Below are 18,759 nucleotides of genomic sequence, written 5' to 3'. Positions count from 1 at the left end.
GACAGAACAAAAATGTTTATGATCGATGACACTTTGCGAACGAGGAACAATGGCATAAAACTCAAATGTAGACAAGTAAATTCAGACTGCACCAAATTTTTCTTCACCAACGTTGTAGTGCGAGAATGGAATAAGCTCCCACCTTCAGTGGTCCAGTGTAACTCGATTGACTCCTTTAAAAACAAGCTCGACCGTCACTTCCTTCAACTTAATATTAACTAGAGTAGAAATGCAACGTTTTGGAGCCTTCTGTAGAATCACTTAGATTTAAGGACAGACCACCAAGTCTGGACCATGGGGTCTGTGTGGTCTGATTTTCTATGTAAATCTTACAACATACCCAGATACCTTTAGTCTTTTGTTCTATTTATTACATTTCCACCTAGCACCCAAGTCCTGTCCCTATCGGACTCATCTCCATTCATCCCCAACACTTTCTCCTTACTGAACCTTACACTGAAATCCTGTCCGTAATCAGTCACTGCATTGACCATCTCCTGTAGTTCCCTGTAGTCCTCACTAAGGATTACCACATCGTCTGCATACATCAGCACACTCAGCATATCATTTTTCACTTACACGCCTTAACCTGTATGTTTCACTCTCACTACTAAGTCTTCTACATGCAGCCCGAAAAGCAGAGTGTACAGGACGCACCCCTGTCTCACTCCCCTTTTACTGGTCACCCATCCTGTCTCTATATCTCCTAGACTGAATTTGGCCCTAGTGTTTCCATACATGCTGCTAATAATCCCAATGACCTTTTCACTCACACCGATCTCTTCTAAAGCCTTGCTTAGCATTCTCCTGTCTACCCTATCATATGCTTTCTCGAGATTCGGGAAAGATAGATATTTCTTCCGTTCATCCTTCCTGCTCTTTCAATCACAGCATTCACCACATACATGTTGTCTTCTCTCCTGTCATTCTCAAAGCCATTCTGCTCATTGCCCATAACATATGTTTCTTTCCACTATTATGCACAGCCACAGAAGATCTTGCACACTGTATCACCCAGCTATTGGTCTATAGTTCTTCAGTTCTTTCCTACTTTTGTTTCCTCCTTGTGTATCAGGGTCACTACTTTCACTCCAAGTTGCTGGCACTCTCTCCTCTCTCCTTATGGGTTTGAACAACTCATACGCTCCCCCAATCATTTCCTGGCCCCCCTCTTTATAAGATTCATTCGGGATACAATCCATGCCGGGGGATTTACCATTATTCAGCTTACTCATATACCTCTGAATCTCTTCTAAGCTAATCTCTTCATCCATCCCTTCCTCTATTTTCCTGCCCTAGGCCCCTTTCACACTTGCGGGCGAGGCCCGCGCCCGCGCTTATAACGCGGACTTGGGCCTCCCCGCGTATCCTTTCAGACGGTGCGGGTGAAAACTTCCCCCCACCCGCTCGGAGATGGAAGGAAGCAGGAGAAAGATAGGAAGGTGGAATGAAAGCCAGGGAAAGCAAGGTCATTCATTGGAGGGAAGAAGTGACAGAAATAAAGGTGGAGGAGAACGTGTGATAAAGGAGGGGGAAGTTGAAGCGACGGACCAATCACAGACGCGCTGGCTCACGGGCCAATCAGAGACCTCGGATGCAAAGTTGGCCCAGCTGCGAACAGGGCCTCCCTTCTTAGGCAAGGTGCTCCAAAGGGCTGCCTCTGGACTTCTGTCGGTCGTGCCTGGTCTGGCCCTCGGAGACACATTCATCAATCCTCGGATCATTTAGTCAACGTCCAGGCGGCAGAGGCGGCGGCGGAGAAAGAACAGCGACCCCCTTTTCCACCCCTTTCTACTTTCCAATTTCCACCAAAGACCAGAATTAACCAGACATGTGTGTGTGCGTGTGTGTAATCTCTCTCTCTCTCTCCCAATTTATATTAATTCCTCTTTTCAATCAACACAGCAATTTCTTTCTTGTTATTTTTCCATTTGACGCTATCTTGCTATTTCATCAAACATACAGTTTATATATTTAAGAATTAATACCATTCCAACCTTTTATTGCAGTATGTTATTCTCATTTCCTCTCGTCCTGTTGTATCGCTGCTTTCTTCTTACTGATGACGGTCGGTGCTGCTGCTGCTGCCGTCAACATATTTATTTACATTAATCTCATACCATTCTGATATCATTTTTTTTCCTACTATCGCCTCTTGTTATCGTGGCTGCCTCCCGTATCATCACCTTTCGTTCTCATTGACGTACTATCTCAGAATATACATGTTTATTTTGTTTAGTTCCAAGTGGTGCGGCGGCGTGTTACTTATAAGCGATGTGTTGTCCCTATCTGTCACACCATCGCCGTGCCTGTTGCTTGCTCGTATCCAGGAAAAAAAACATCGAAAAACAGTCACTTGCACGTGGACCACTTGATTACACGGCGGCCAACCACAGGAGAGAGAGAGAGAGAGAGAGAGAGAGAGAGAGAGAGAGAGAGAGAGAGAGAGAGAGAGAGAGAGAGAGAGATTGGAAATGCGGCTTCTCGGAAATATGTAGAGGCGGTTGTGATGGCTGTGTGTTTATCCCCCTAACTTTCCTTTTATTAATACTACCCCTTCCCCAACCCCATCCCCTCCTTACCTTTACCTCTTCCCCATATCCCGCTTCCCCTTACCCCCTCCCCAGTACTCCTTCCTCTTATCCATCCTCTCATCCATTACCCATTACCCACCACCATCATTAAACCCTTTCCCTTTTCGTTTAAGCCCTTATTCACACTTTTCTTCACCCCTCATTACTCTCTCCTAATCAATAACACCATTTCCTTCCTTCCCTTAACGCAATCATTTATTCCTTTGTATTTCCCAGCATTCATCACCTGCTCTATCTCTTAATCCCAACCCCCTATCCACACATTTCTTCACCCCTATACTAACTTTCCATCACCAGCAGCATTTCCTTTCTACCCCTTACGCAATTTTACCCCTTCCCAGCGACATCACTCACTCTACCGCTTACATTCCCTCACCCCCTTATTCTCCCCCCTTCATCACCACCACTTCTATTCCACCCCTTATCCAACATTTATCCCTTCCCAATGACATCACTCGCTCTACCCCTTAACCTCCGCCTCCCCCACCCTCAAGCACAAGCCCCATGAACCTGGCAAAACAGCGGCTATAATGCGGCAGCGAGAGGCGGCAGAATGCGACATGAGGAGCGGGTCAGGGCGCGGCTAATACCTGATCGCCGTGTTTATAGGAGGAATGCTTAATAGGGCGTCCATCGGCATCACCTGCGCCGCCCGATGCTAATCATGGCGGGAAATTAATTAAGTGTCCAAACCACCTCGGCTCTTCTTGTGTCTCTTCTGTCTGTTTGTTTGTGTGTGTGTGTGTGTGTGTGTGTGTGTGTGTGTGTGTGTGTGTGTGTGTGTGTGTGTGTGTGTGTGTGTGTGTCAAGGTGTCTGTTTGTTATTTGTCTTTCTCTCTCTCTTTCTGTCAGTCAAATCCACAAAAAACAATAGAATATAACCAGTCGTAAAGTTCAGTAAGTTCAAGTTTTTCCCTCTACATGTATTCACTCTTTTCTTCATTAAAAGATTATTACATCATCTATTACTTCCCTCCGTGCTTCTACTCTTTCGCCTTCCCCTACTCCTCCCTTCACTCCACTTTTATAACCCTTCTTTAACCCTCCATTCTCCTCCATCACATCTACTCTCATCCACACTCTTCTCTCCTAACCCATAACCCCATCTCCTCCTCCTCCTCTTCCTCCTCCGTGCTTCTACTCCTCCTACTCCTTCCCCTACTCCTTCCTTCACTCCACTTTTATAATCCTTCTTTAACCCTCCATTCTCCTCCATCACATCCACTCTCATCCACGCCCTTCTCTCCTGACCCATAACCCCATCTCCTCCTCCTCCTCCTCCTCCTCCTCCTCCTCCTCCTCCTCCTCCCGTTGTGTAGCACTGGGAGGAATCACGTGATAGTTGGAAGCAAGATCTTTAGATACTTAGACCTTGGTTGGAAGTACAGAGATCGAAGTCCACGCTGCTCCATACACTAACCCTGTCTCTCCGTCTGGCTGCCTCGCTGGGCCAAGGGAAAGGAGGTTGAGCCTGGTCGGGGCGCTTATCTCGACTCTCTCAACATTCAACAGCACCTCCTTGTTCTTGCTTCTTTAGGTATCGTTGTTGCCTATCTCTGTATTGATGTTCTTTATGTTTTCTCTGTTATTTATATTCCTGTAATTATCTTGTTATTGTTGTTGTTGTGTGTTTTGGTTGATGTTCTGTATTTGCATGACGCCCTATACCTTACCTGACCTTTTTTTTTCCACAATTTCTATGCCGTCTATATATGTTTTTTTTTCTGTCTTTTTTTCTCTCTCTCTATTTTATTTTTTTTTTTTTCTTTTTGTGTCTTTGTGTGTCTGTTCTGTATTTACCTTACCTGACCTTTTTCCAATGCCTCTATGCCCGTTCTATGTTTTTTTTCTTCACTGTTTCGTTAACTCTCTTCTCTTTATTTTACATGTTTTTGTGTGCTGTTGTGTGTCTTTTGGTTGATGTTCTGTATATTCAAGACGTTTTACCTCACCTGACCTTTCCTTAATTTATCACTATAAACGCATCCACGTTTTTTTCACTTTCGTTAACTTTTTTCTCTTTTTCTTACATATATTTTTTGTCCTGTTGTGTGTCTTTGTGTTGATGTTCTGTATTTTCATGACGCGACCTTACCTGACCTTTTTTTAATATCACTGTAACCGTATCCTTGTTTTTTTCCACTTTTTCGTTAACTTTCTTCTCATAATTTTAGTTTTAGGTTTTTTTTTTCTTCTTTAGTTTGTGTTCCGTATTTTCAAACCACTTTCCTGTACCCGACCTTTTTTTTTTTCTAATACCAATATAACGACTTCCATGCTTTCCACTCTTTTGTTAACTTTCTTCTTATCCTGATGTTTTTTTTATGTCCTGTCGTGTAGCTTCTTCCAAGGTTATTTTTTTCAAATCCCTAATCTTATCTTATCGGCTGTATTTTTTGTGTCCTTTCCTCCATTATTTTGTTGTCTACTTTTCCGTTAACATCTTGTCTTTTCAGGTCTTCTCTTTGTAGTGTGTCTTGTAACTCCTTCCTGAACTAAATTTTCAAAACCTTTATCTTACCGTACCTTTTTTGTTTGTTTGTTTGTTTGTTTGTTTACTGAAGCTTCGCAATTTTCCACTCATTATTATCACATTATTATTATTATTATTGTTATTATTATTATTGTTATTATTATTATTATTGTTATTATTATTATTTTATTATTATTATTATTATTATTATTATTATTATTATTATTATTATTATTATTATTATTATTATTATTATTATTGCAGTTATTATTGTTTTTATTATTAGTATTGTTTTTTATTATTAGTATCATTATTATTATTATTATTATTATTATTATTATTATTATTATTATTATTATTATTATTATTATTATTACTACTACTACTACTACTACTACTACTACTACTACTACTACTACTACTTATTTTCCTTCGCATTATTGACTGCCTTTTGTCTTCTTCCTCTACTTATACTTGTTCTATAGTGTAGCTTCTTCTACTACAATGTTATCAAATCCCTCACCATACTTGTTTGCTTTTTCACTCTGCCTGTAACGTTTCCTACACTTTTGGTTGCCTTTACTTGAATGTCCTCTCTTAATTTTGCATCCGTTTTTGTGTCACTATTCACGAACATTAACTTTACATTAACTGTCATTTCCTACTTCATTGATATCTGCCTTCAATCTTTCTTTTATTTTGCATATGCGTTTTGTAGTATTGTGTAATTTCCTCCAGTAACATATTTTTAAACCCTTCCCTTACCCCACCTGTTTCATTGCAGTCTTTCCGCAATATGTCTATTTAAAGGTTCGCTTGCTTTGCTTTTGTTCTCTCTCCTTCGTGGCCCACCTTTGCTTTACTAATCTTCGTATTACTTGTAACTGTCTGCACGATATTCTCAAATTCCTTACCTTTCAATACCTGTTTTTTAATAATCTGAAAATCCTTCCTGTGCGGTAGTTTCAGACCGTTACCCTACCTGTCTACGGCCTTATGTTGTTATTTGCTCCTTATTGTCTACCTTTTGATTGGTGTCTTTTTTCCGGCCTGCTTTGCACCATCCGTCGACCCCTTCCGTCACTATATTTCCAAACCGTTGCCTTACCTGTCTATATCATTGTATATTGTGAGCCTTGTTTATTAGTGTCTTTTTCTGGCTTTCCTGTTTGGTGTCCTACCCAAAATTTTCAAACCCGTCTCACTGTATTATATTTTTCAACCGTTCCCTTGCCTTTATATGCCTTTTTGTATTTCTTCCTCGTTGTCTACCTTTTACCAGTATTTTTTCTTCTATCTTCCCTGTCTGGTGCCTTTCTCTGACCTCTTCCTATACCATTTTCGAACCTGTCCTTCACCTTTACCTTTCACACCTTTTCCTTCTTATCCCACGTATTTCACCTCGCGGCTTTCCACACACTGTATCCGCGCTGTCTATGTATACCTCGCCGATATACTTTACTGCCCAGCGCTGCTTTGTGTGTTATTTTGCTCCCGTCCCACCTATATTACACCCAAAAGCCTCCCTCGGCTACCTGTCCCTCGTCTCCCGGCCACCCTGCACCGCCCATCCGTCCATTATTGACTACCTGTGTTTTGTCTCTCGCTTCACCTTGCCTGCCACCCGTCCCGCATTACCTGGCTAACCCTGCTTACCTGTCCCATGGCTCCCACCTTCCCTGCCCCCCAATGACTCCCACCTATCCATAATCGCTTTCCTATTCCGCGACCCCCGCCCGCCCCCCGCCGCCGCTCCCCGCCGCAGTAGCCACAGGGGGAAGCACGGCGTAGCAGGCACTCCCCGCACGCCACGATTTGCTAACCTGCTCGCCGCTAATCGCCAGCTAAACGCGGCCGCACTTTTGACCTATCATGTATAATTAGAGGAAAGGTAAGATCGCCACGCAGGTAATCACCGCCAACCACCAAATTTGACTATGAAGGTGAAACTGATTGATTTCCAGGTGAGCCGAGAATACATCGCATACATTGCATACATATACGTTGATGCATATGTATGTATTAAGTGTGTTTGTTATGTCTGTGTAAGAAGTGCGGTTTATGAATGTAGTGTGTTATTTTTTTTTCTTTATTATTATTATTATTATTATTATTATTATTATTATTATTATTATTATCATCATCATCATCGTCATTATTATAACGCTACGGCTCTGGCAAGGCTGTCATGAAACCGAGGCGTGGCGTGCAGCCGGTCTTGATCACGGAAGTAGCCTGAGATCAGCTCTTCACACGCAGCACCGCAAGCTTTATTCTGATCAAGAGCGGGTGTGGAAACTAATGCAAAACAGGAGTGGTCTTAGTAGTCTTAAAATGTGGAGTGAGAGCCGTTCTTCTGCACCTCCCATTTTTATCACTGTATGGGTTTTTTTTATCGCTCTCCCCTCTCCTTATTTTTTTTACGTGTTATTATTTTGAAGTATTAAATGGAAGGAAATCAGCTGACGACACTTCTTTTACTCATTCCTATTACTTTCATACGTTTTCTGTATTTAATTTGGAATGAAAACAATTTACATATTTTTTTTTTTTTTTTTTTTGTGGGTTTTATGGCATGAGTTTAATCATGTCTTCTCTCTCTCTCTCTCTCTCTTTTCTTTCTTTCTTTCTTTCTTTTATAGTTGAGTGGAAGGAAAGAAGTTCCCCGTTGACCTCCACTTTTTTTTTCTTCCTGCTTTTCTCCGTTCTACTTTTTGAAGGGAAGGGAAAAAATATTAAAGAAAAAGAAAATTCAGTGTAAAAGTCGCAAGCAAAAAGAGATTACATAAAAAAAGAAAACAATGTAAAAATCCTCACCGATGTCACTCCCACAAAGTACCTGACAAAAAATGTGTGTGTGTGTGTGTGTGTGTGTGTGTGTGTGTGTGTGTGTGCGGGAATACATAAAGACCAAAGACTCATGTAATTTCTAGTATAAATTTGTCGCATTTTGCATTTTTTTTTTTTTTTGTGTGTGTGTGACCTTTAGTTTTAGTTTTGACAATTTTCTTCTTTTATCTCCATTTATATTGATTGTTTTGACTCGATATCTGCGTTTTTTTAAATAAAGGTGCTCTCTCTCTCTCTTCATTACCCTTCTTTTCCTCCTCCTCCTCCTTTTTGTCGATCCATTTCTATAGTTGTTGACGGTTCGCTTTACTTTTCCTTCTTTTTTTTCCTCCTTTTTTTCCTCCCTCCGCGGCGCATCCTTCGTTTTTTCTTTTTTCGCTAACCTTTTCTCTCTCGTCCTTTGTCTTCCTTTCTTTCCCTAAACAACAGACTTCATTCTTTGTTGATGCCTCGCACTAATAATCTTCCTCCTCCTCCGCCTCTGCCTCCTCCTCCGCCTTCTCCTTCTCGACTCTCCATCTTATTCGTATTCCACCTTTCTCTTCCTCCTCCTCCTCCTCCTCCTCTTCATCATCATCATCCTTCTCGACTCCTCTCACTCCTATTCCTCATCCTTGCCTCTCCTTCACCTCCTCTGTCTCCTCCTCCTCCTCCTCCTCCTCCTCCTCTTCATTTTCCTTCCCTTGCTAATTACAGTTTTCTCTCCACTTCGAACACTTCCCGGAACGCGGATCAAACAAGGACACGAACAGAACAAGAAAAAAAAGAGAAAAAAAGAATGATTATCGTGTATATGAGCGAGGTGCTGAGTATTGACCCGGCCCGGCGTGGTGAACAGGAATACATGTAAATAAATAAATAGAAATAAATAAATAGAAATACATGTAAATAGAGGGAAAGGCAATTATATTAGCAATCCTTACTGTGGTCGTATCATTATTTAAGTTTTATTATTATTTTATTATTACTGTTATCATTATTATCACTATTATTATCGTTGTTATCCTTATTTGAATTGTTATTGATATTTTGTTTTTGTTTTTCTATATCGTCTTCTTCGTTAACAACCGTCTGTTATATCACTTCAAAAAATGCATCGTCATCCGCATCACTATTTTAACCTTCGTATCATCACCATCGCTATCTTTATCATTTTTTAGCTGCCATCGTCTTTAAACTACTAAGAAAGTGAATGAATGAATGAAAAGTGAAAAGAAAGTAGATGGTACAAAACATTTACCTGACATCATTGCACATCATCATCACCATCATCACTTTATCCTTACTATCATCATGAGGCAGTAAATGAATGAATGGTGAGCCGGTAGTGAAGGAATATAAAGGAGTGGACGGGGCCGCATCAATGCACATCATCACCACCCTTTTCATCGCCACCAGCTTCACTTTTATCCCCGCCACCGTCATTAGGCAGCGAGGTAATGAGCAGGTGAGGGAAAAGGAGTGGACGGGCGGGGCGGCGGCGTGTGAGGGGCCGGATAAGTATAAACAAATCACTTGATCACTCACCATTCACGCCCCTGAACGCTGATCCCGCGCCGTGATCACATTCTCATTCGGACGAGGAGGAGGAGGAGGAGGAGAGTCTTTTGGCGTGGTAGTTGGGATGGCTGGTGAGGGAGGGATGAGGAAGGAGAAAGAGGTAAGATAGAGGAGAGAGAGAAGGGAAGCACAAGGTATTAGAGAGAGAAGGGGAGGCAGTGGGGAAGCAGGATAGAGTGCAAAGTAAAAGAAGAATAGGGAGAAGGAAAGGGAGGCAGCATAGGGTATAGATTAAGGTAGTAGGGAAGGAGGAGATAAAGTTTGGGGAGTAGCGAGTGTGGAACAGCATAAATTACAGGGACATAAAAGGGTTAGCATATGGGAGAGAAATGAGGGGAGGGAAGGTAATATAAGGCAGAGGGGGATAAAGTACAGACAAAGTTGGGGTGTTGGGGAAGGTAAAAGGTGGGGAGGGAGGGGTTGAGAGAGAACAGAATCAGGAGAAAGTAATAAGGTGAAAATAATAAAGTCGAAGGTATGATAGAGATATAGAGTTGGGGTAGTGGGGAAGGTAAAAGGTGGGGATGGAGGAGGGGAAAGAGACAGAACCAGAAGGAAAGTATTAAGGTGAAAATAGAGTCGAGGGTATGATAGAGAGATAGAGTTGGGGTAGAGGAGAAGGTTAAGGAAAGGTAAAGAAGGGGAGACTTAAAAAGACGTAATCAGAAGGAAAATATTAAGGTGAAAATTATAAAGTCGAAGGTATGATAGAGAGATAGAGTTGGGGTAGAGGGGAAGGTTAAGGAAAGGTAAAGAAGGGGAGACTTAAAAAGACGTAATCAGAAGGAAAATATTAAGGTGAAAATAATAAAGTTAAAGGTATGATTGAGAGATAGAGTTGGGGTAGAGGGGAAGGTTAAGGAAAGGTAAAGAAGGGGAGACTTAAAAAGAGACGTAATCAGAAGGAAAATATTAAGGTGAAAATAATTAAGTCGAAGGTATGATGTTTTCCTGCTCATCCGTGTAAGTTATCAAACCCTTAACGTCTTCTTCCTTTTCATTGTAGCATTTCCTCGTCATCTCGTTTACTCCACTTACTTGCACATTCCCCGCTCCACCTTGCCTTCTTCCCTTTTTTGGCATTCAACTTTTTTTTCTCCATCCACTTCGCTCCTCCACTCACCTCATTTGCAACACTCCCTCCACCTCGCTCCTTCACATTTGCACTGATCCACTTTTTTTTCCCATTCCTCCGACACTCCACGCCGTCTTTTTTCTCTCTTTCTTTCTGCTGCAGGATTTTACTCACATTTATCTTTTTCCTCAGCTTGTTCGTCGGTTTTTTTTTTTTTTTTTTTTTTTTTTTTTATACACCATCGTCAAGCATATTTCCCCCATTCTTGCCGCCACATTTGCTTCACTTTTGCACGCCTCACATCTCTCCCTATTACATCATCGCGAACGCTGTCCATCACACGCGTCTCCTCACACGTGTTACGCCAACTTTTTCCTCTTCCACTGTCCATCCCGCTGGCTATTTTTTTTTTTTTTTCCGTCTTCCACGTTCGTATACTGACACAACACGAATCCCTTCCGTTGCTGTCGTGGTGTGCTGGTTTAATTGCATGTTGCCCTCTGCTGTTGAAGAAGGAGGAGATGGAGAAAAGAATTAGGTGTTGGGGTTTTCATACTTGCTGGCCTTGGGTGTGACGTGAAGTAGTTTGACGGTTTATATTGCACCTTCGTTTCTAGAGATTTTAGAGGATAAAAAATAAAAGCACGGATGAAGTCAGGTATAGGTTTCTTAAATATTATAAACGGAAAGTAAAAAAAAAGGTAAATTACTCTATAGGATAAAAATAGCTCATGGTAAAGACTTAGGAAAAAGTTGCACAGGTAGTTTGAGATGGTGGTGGGGTACAAGTAAACTGCGATCATTGCTTTCTCATTTTTTTACTATGCCCTCAGTTTTATGTGTGTGTGTGTGTGTGTGTGTGTGTGTGTGTGTGTGTGTGTGTGTGTGTGTGTGTGTGTGTGTGTGTTTACCTGATGGTGTTGGTTTTAATGAGGAGCAGAAAGTGAAAGTGTTTTGTGTCGTGTGTCCTGTGTGTAGCCAGAAGTGTGCCTGGTGGAAGGGAGGAAAAGTAAAAGGTGTAGTTGTTGTAGTAGTAGTAAAAGTAGTAGTAGTAGTAGGAGGAGGAGGAGGAGGAGCAGGAGGAGAAGGAAAACAGCACAGAGCATTAGAATGAGGAGGATCAGAATGGGGAAAAAAAAGTGAGGGAAGGAAAAGTAAAAGCTGCAGTTGTAGAAGTAGCAGGAGGAGGAGGAGGAGGAGAGCTTGGGCAGGAATTACAATGAAGAGGAACTGAATTAGAAAAAAGAAAAAAGGAGAACGAGGGGAAGGGGGAGGAGAATCACTAGGGAAAGGAGAACAATGATAAAGAGAAGAAGGAGAGAAGGCAAAGGAAAAGTGCGATCCAGACACATACACAGCTCTGTCTTAGGAAGTTTATTACGTTGTCTTCGCCGCAGTCTCACGTTGATGTGTTTTTTGACAGTGACGCTGAACTTCGCTCGGTCAAGGCACAGGAAGAGGGGGGAGGGGGGGGGGACAAGGCACAGGCAGCGGCAGGGGAGGGGAGAGGGGGGAAGTCCTGATGTCCTTTGAGCGTTCCACGGTTTCCTTCCCTCAAGTCAATGGGTCGCCAGGATGCCACTGCAGGATTTCTAGCGCGTCCTCCGCCCTGAAAAGAATCGTTATGGGGGATGATTTTGTGATTATTCTTTCTATTCGACGGGATGCTTTATAAGTGATGGTATTACGTTTTCTCTCGCTATCTATATCTATCTGTCCATCTATCTATCTCTGTTGCCCATTACGCTGTAGGTTATACCCGTGGAGGCGCAGTCGGATGTTTTTACAGTGACGCCAACTTTTTGCTGATTCTTTGCCCATGCCGCCCCTAATACCGAAGAGACTGAAGGTATGTAGAGCGGGTAAACAGCATGGTGGTGAGCCTCAGCCACTCGGCGAGGGTTGAAAATTGTCAGGCAACAGCGGGACTTGGATTCGGAACTCCACGTTCATGTTCCATTTGCATTTAAAGAGAAGCGATGATAAATATTCCATGCACACACTCGTCTGGCAGTGCTATGGGGAGTAAAACCCACTAATGACTATCACAGAGCCATTAATCGTGAGTGAAATATTACAACATCACAGCGGAACAAAAAATATGAACTTGGCTTCATTCGACTTTAAGCCATATTTTATTTACATGAGATTACGAGAGAATGGGTGGGAGGGGAGCCAGTGATTAATTATTCAAGTTCACGCTGCCCGTACAAACCGCGTCAGCGTGGTGATAAAATGAAGCGGGTGAGAAAACACGTGACGACCAGAAAAGTAAGTGAAGAATGGGTGAGAAGCGGAAGAATCTGTCACTTTGTCAGTCATGCGACACGTCCAGTCAAAACAGACGGAGACGTGTTGTGATGGCGGCGAGGCGAGACAAAACGGGGCGGGGCGGGGCGGGGCGTGATGGTGGGGAAGGAAGTGTCAGGGTGAGGATGAGGTGTTCCGGGGATGGTTGAGGCGGGGGTAGGAGGAGAGTGACGGGTCAGTGTCCTCGAGGCATCGGAACAGAGGAACTGACTGCCGATTGTGGGGGTCACTTTGCCTTGTAGAGGAAGACAGGAATGGATGAATGTGTAAGTGGATGCATAAAGGAACTCACGTCACACACACGGCCACTGAGGAGTTTATGCAGGGCCGTCCTTAGGGAGGCAGAATTTTAAGGACTCTCGGATACCAATTTAAGGACACCCTCAGAGCCCTATCATCCGGGGACATAGAAAGGCCACCCTGGGACGCATTTCGGACACTCAGGCACAATGATGATGATGATGATGAGCAAATAGATAGGAACACACACACACACACACACACACACACACACACAACATTCACTTAGGCCGTGGAGGAGGGCGCAGGGGGAGGAACTGTTGATTGTCTTGGACGTGTTGTGGTCGTGGCGGCGGCTGTGCTGGTGGAAGCGTGGGGGGGGGGGGGGGAGTAGTAAGGGTGACAGGGGCGAATAGATTGACAGGGTATGGCGGGAGTGGCAGGGATGTATGTATGGCATCTGCTGAGTTATCCCCACCCCCACCCCTTTCTCCTTTCCCTTGCACACACACACACACACACACACACACACACACACACACACACACACACACACACACACGCACACTCGGAGACAATGAGGTTCTTTACTTTGGTTTCTCAGTTCAGTGACACTTCTTTTTTAATCTCTTTTTACGTATATCGTGTGCGCAAAAGTATTATCATTATTTATTTATTATATATTATTGCTATTATTATGACCATCATTTATCATTTTTACTACAACTACTACTACTACTACTGCTGCTGCTGCTACTACATTATTATTATTATTATTATTATTATTATTATTATTATTATTATTATTATTATTATTATTATTATTATTATTATTATTATTATTATCATTGTTATTATTATTATTGTCATGTGTACGTGTGTGTGTTTGTGCTTATCGATACAAGAAGATCAAGACTTTCTCTTCCTGTGTTCCTCTCCGCTGCGCTTCCCGGTCTGAGTGTTTGTCTGTTTGTATGCAAGTTGTTTGTGTGTATGTTTATGTATGTATGTATTTAGGCCATGTATGTTTCTGTGCGTCTGTAAAGGAAGACGTATCCGACTCACCTTCATTCCCATTCCCTGTTCACTCTCTCCTCTTCCTATTTCTCTCCTTATTCTTTTTTCATCCTTGCAGACCTCCCTGTCATTTCCTTCTTCCTCTCATCCATGCAACATTCAGCATTCCTTGTCTCATCCATGCAAAACACCCCTCCCTTATCCTTCTCTTCTCAGCCATGCATCAATCCCTTTCCTTTTCCTCCTTTCCTCATCCATGCAACATTTATCTTCCCTTTCCTTTCTCTTCTCATTCATGCAACACTCCTCTCTGCTCTCCCTTGTCATCCATGCGGCATTCATCCTTACTTTTCTTTCTCAACCTTCTCTTCCCTATCCTTTTCTTCCTTTTCTCATCCATGCAACACTCCTCTCCCTTTGCTCTCCCTTCCCCTTCCTCCATTTTGTCCTATCGTAGCCTTCTCCTTTCCGACGCTGCTTTATGGGTTGTCAATACGTTCTGCTCTCGTGACGTGCTGCTCTCCCATTCTGTATCATCAGTAGTTCCGTTAGTCTCTTCTCCTCCCCGTTATCATCTTCCACCTGATCGTGTTCCCCTGGTTGTGTTTGCCTTAGTCCGGCCAGCGTCTTGAGGCTCAGCTAGAAGGATTGATATTGTGGTGTGGAGAAGAGGAAAGGTTAGAGTTACTTTTGATGGAGGTGAAAAGGAAGGTTGAGAGTGGTGAGTAGTGAGGGAAAGGAAGTAGAAGGGTTAGAGGAAGAGTATTGGAAGAGGAAGGGAATGTTTTAGAGGGATTTGCAAAGATGGAAGGGAAGGTGAAGTGTGTTGGAAGGGTAGATGAAGCGTTAAAATTATTACTAGAGATATAAAGGAAGAGGAAGTGTTAGAAAAAAATAGCATTGACGGTAGGGAAGATAAAGTGTTAGGATTATTAGTAGTGATGGAAAAGGAAGATTAGGTGAATGTTATTATTAGTAGTGGTGGTAGAAAGGAAGACGAAGTTAAAAAAAAAAAATAGAAGTGATGGAAGGGAAGAAAAGGAATTAGCAATGAAAAAAAAAGAGAAAAATTACTTGTTAGTGAAAGAATCAGTAGAAAAAACTAGCAGGGAAAGTTAGGTATTATAGACAATAGCAAGGATGGAAGGGAAGGTAAAGCTAAAGCGATGAAGGCGAAGAAAAGGAAATAGCAATGAAAAAAGAGGAAAAGTACGTTAGTGAAAGAATCAGTAGAAAAATTAGCAGGGAAAGTTAGGTATTATAGGCATTAGCAGGGATGGAAGGGAAGGTAAAGGCACAGCGATGAAGGCGAAGATGAAGAGAGCTTGTCTAGGGGTGTTGGTAGATTCTGTTGTTTGGTCGGCAGGAAGGGAAGGTTCTTGACTCGATGCGTAGTTAACTGATAGGGTCGTGTTCGCCTTCAGCATTTCAGCGGCGTGTTAGTGTTCATCTTTTTGCAAACACACGGATCTTGTTTTTACACTTCTCCAATTTCCCGCTTCCCGTTCCAGTTCCTCAGTCAAGTCCAGGTTTCGGTCGTGATTAATAAATGCCGCGAATGCCAGCATGGCTTTCTTGTTCCTCCGCCGGCGGCATGTCATAGAAACCTCAGCGGACCGACTCGACTTAAGATTGTTTCATATTACTATTAATGGACATAAAAGTGATCCCAGGCAGACACACGGGACGTTGTGGCTAACAATTTTTTCATCCAATTTTAGTCATCCATGGAAAATAATACCCCAGCCGCGTCATTATCCAGCCCGCACCCCATCACCGTATCACCCCCCCCGCCCCGCCCCGCCCCGCTGAGCCCCACGGAAGCCAAACCGGCCCCTTCTTTCCCTCCTTCTAGCCGCAAATAAGCTCAAGCCACATCCTGCCACTGATACCCCCCCCAGCGCGTTCACCAGCCCCGCCAGGCGACCCAAGCACAGGGTTTCGTAGGGAAGTCTCCGGCTGGGAAGTAAGTGACCTCCTGCGTGTGTTGGGGGGGGAAGGGGAGGGGAGAGGAGGACCTGCACTCTCTCTGCCTTCATCATCATATCCCTCAGAACCCATGCGTCTAGATCCAGAGTCCATGTGTGTGTGTGTGTGTGTGTGTGTGTGTAATATGCTGTTGCTGTCGCTGTCGCTGATTTACTGAGCAAAATTATGATGTCAAAGATGTACATTATTTAGTTTCTCTGTTTTGCTCGTTGTATATCCTTCGATGGTAACACTGATATATAAATCACAACAGGTCGCGCCTCTTCGTGTGTATGTCAAAACACACACACACACACACACACACACACACACACACACACACACACACACACACACACACACACACACACGGAGCAAGCAGCCAGGTGCCGTAAGGGGGGATGACTAAGTAGGAAAGGAAAGTAGGAAGGTAGGAACCTGCACTACCACCACCTCCACCTCCACCTCCATCATCACCCCACCACCATCACCCCCACCACCACCACCAGCAAGGCGTCACACACACCTGAGCACTCACCTACCTGCAGGTGGAAGTCAGGCAAGCCGTGTATGATTAAAAACGTACCCTCTCCTTGCGACGGTCTAATGAAAGACTCAGGAAGTTATAAACATGGATGAGAGAGTCACTACCTGCAGTTGTGAGGGCTGTGAGTGGCGCTGTGTGGGCTTAGGGCGCCGCGACGCGAGGAGTGTGGCGCTGATGGATGTGGGTGTGACAGTGTGGCGGGGAGGGAGGAGGAGAGGGAAGGAAGAAGGGAAGGCAAAAGAGAGAGAGTGTGTGAGTGCATAGGGGAAGATGATTATGGTGTTTGCTCAAGTATCTAGGGAGTGGGATTGACAAGGATGGTGTGTGTGTGTGTGTGTGTGTGTGTGTGTGTGTGTGTGTTTCATGAATCGTGCAGGATGTTACAAGAGGGGATGAGAAAAATTATCTTCGAAGTGTCTTGTTTTCTCCCCCTCCTTCTCCTCCCTCTCTTCCTAATCCCTCTCATCCCTCTCTTGATTTCGTGCAGTATTTACCATGAGGAGTGAACACGGGGACCTCAGAGCTAAAGTTAAATATCATGAAATCGAGTATTCGAAAAAAAAAGATCAGAAACCCGAGCTTGTACGAGCCACTCCGCGTTAATGAAGGGGAGGAGGTCGTCAGTCATTGCCATCGCCAGTGAAAAAGTAACACTCACGAAAGGACAAGGTCTAAACTCCACAATTATCCAGCATGACATCACCAAAGCATTTGATAAGGTCTGGTTACAAGGACTGGAACACAAACTACTGCAACTCGTAATGCTAGACTTAACGGAAAACCTATTTTGCGACTTCTTCAGACAACGCTCAGCTTCCATTACAGTCAAGTCAGCAATATCATCCCTCCCCCCGCAGCGGCGTGCCCCAGGGCGGCGTGTTATCTCCGACGCTATTCAACACATACACCCATGACATGCCTCGGCCTGAAATCGCCAACTTAGGGGACATATTATGCCATCAACGCGACACTAATAGTGACCTCTTATAAGGGGAACTTGTAGTAATAAGACGCCTTACTAGGGAGAAAAACAAGTAGACTCAGCACCTTTGAATGAACTTGGAAGATTAAAGTTTGCTCTCGGCCGATAAAAAAATTAATAACATACAAATACAAGGTCATACCATCTCAGCCATAACAATGCAACATATTAGGCCACACAGTGACTCACATCCACCGACTTATTGTTAATTTATTATGAGAATGACAAAACAATGAAAGTGAAAGCAGCCCGCTCATTTCTTAAGAGACGCTGGGACTTTACAGAGCGGCTCCAACTCTAGTAAAGATAAAGATACCATATAACTACACTACATTACTCACCTATTTCGACACATGGCTCCGCAAATAAAAATGTTACAACTGCAGATCAGAGCGTTGAGGTTAGAACCCAACACCGCGGGCTACAGCTACAGCACCAGACTAAATGAAGCTGCCCACAAGATACCGGAGAAACTTGACCAAAAAGAAGAAGAAAGCTGTACACACTCAGGTCAACGAACTAAAACGGCAGCCCTAACAAGGCGCATCTCAGGTTCTCACGCAGCATCAAATCCCTCAAAGAACGACCGCCCACGCACTTTTCTTTTCTTGCCCTTGAGCTGCCACCTTTACTGTGAAATAAAAATATAAAAAAAACTTTGCCGACGCTCTTTTCTTGATAACACAAGCGAATGGAACATGCCCCCCCCCCCCCCCCAATAAAGACAGAGGCGTAAAAATGTGGTGCCCAATGAATAACAGCACTTAACAGCAATTAGCAAACCTATATACCAAGCAACGGCTCGCTCCCCCTCCTCTGTACCTTTTCTCTTAACCCACTGCCTCTTCTTCCCTTACCATTGATGATAAAAAGTAAAAGTGCAGCTGTAAGTATATTTTGTTTGGTTGTGTTAGTTTATAGACGTGATAATAACAATAATAATATGATAATAATAATAATGATACTACTACTACTAATAATAATAATAAATAATAATGATAATAGTGACGATAATAAAGCCAGGAGTACTATCAATGTCAAGGGTTATTAACGTGTGTGTGTGTGTGTGTGTGTGTGTGTGTGTGTGTGTGTGTGTGTGTGTGTGTGTGTGTGTTCTTTATTAGGAGCTAGATTATTTTTTTC

The 18,759-nt window shown here is 43.2% G+C and overlaps 1 long non-coding RNA gene across 1 annotated transcript in view; it reads left to right on the top strand.

The window, feature by feature from the left end:
* LOC127004487 (uncharacterized) overlaps positions 1 to 18,759 on the top strand; it is a 142,126-nt gene that overhangs the window by 113,616 nt on the left and 9,751 nt on the right. The gene's annotated exons all lie outside the window — the stretch shown is intronic.

This window comes from Eriocheir sinensis, chromosome 28 (assembly GCF_024679095.1).
Source record: "Eriocheir sinensis breed Jianghai 21 chromosome 28, ASM2467909v1, whole genome shotgun sequence".
Lineage (NCBI taxonomy): Eukaryota > Metazoa > Arthropoda > Malacostraca > Decapoda > Varunidae > Eriocheir > Eriocheir sinensis.
The sequence above is the reverse complement of the archived record's forward strand: the minus strand, read 5'-3'. Positions and strand labels throughout refer to the sequence as shown.